The sequence below is a fragment of the Hyposmocoma kahamanoa genome, unplaced genomic scaffold (assembly GCF_003589595.1).
Source record: "Hyposmocoma kahamanoa isolate Upper Pololo Valley unplaced genomic scaffold, ASM358959v1 62, whole genome shotgun sequence".
NCBI classification, from domain to species: Eukaryota; Metazoa; Arthropoda; class Insecta; order Lepidoptera; family Cosmopterigidae; genus Hyposmocoma; species Hyposmocoma kahamanoa.
This window is the reverse complement of record NW_020653850.1, coordinates 9172123-9173000: the sequence shown is the minus strand read 5'-3', so window position 1 is coordinate 9173000 and position 878 is coordinate 9172123.

The following is an 878-nucleotide window of genomic DNA, read 5'->3' as shown; positions in this document are numbered from 1 at the left end:
AATTGGAAAAAATTCAATTTGTCGCAAAAAAACGTTATTCTGCATAATTGTATGGAATGTGTTATAATATGACTAGAAAGGTAGATAAATTTACTATCATTTAAATATAAGGAATATTTTAATGACATACCTAACTTATGATGGAAGAAATAAAATTTTCATTACAAAATTAAAGGTATTTTTTTCACGCCAACCACATTTCACACAACGATTTCACTGTATACTATTGATAAAAGGCACAATACACATACACAACATTGAAGTACAGTAGTTTACGCGCTCATTTCAATTGGTTTTTATCAATTCACAACACGGAATTACTTCACAATGTTCATTTATTTGTCAACAAACAAATGCCGGCCATGACCGGTATCAAAATAAATAAAACATTCGTCACATAAGTGTATTTTAGATTTATGCTTAGTTGGCTGTTTGAGCACAAGTTTGTCAAAGTTTTTAATTAAGCAATGATTGATGATTGATGAATGATTTTCATCATTTTTATGTATAAAGTAAATTGACATGCATAATTTTTCGCTTCAAGGTTTTATATAGCGGACCAGTTATTTGGTTTTTTTTTTGTCTAAACCATAAATATTTACACTTACAGTTGGATTTAAATTTTCAAACCATTTAAAATCAGCAAAACTTGGAGAAAATTACATATTAGCAGTGTTTAAAATTTTCGTTCTGTTAGGATTATTTTTAGCTGAATACAAATGAGCTACAATACTCCATAGAAAACAATGTTGATCGTGATTTACTATGTTTAAGCAAGATTTGGTTTTACTAATTTCTTCGGGTATTGGTAAATAAGAACCGGCTCTAAAAGGGTTGTATTTTAAAATATTTATTTCTAAATGACTTACGGACTCTAT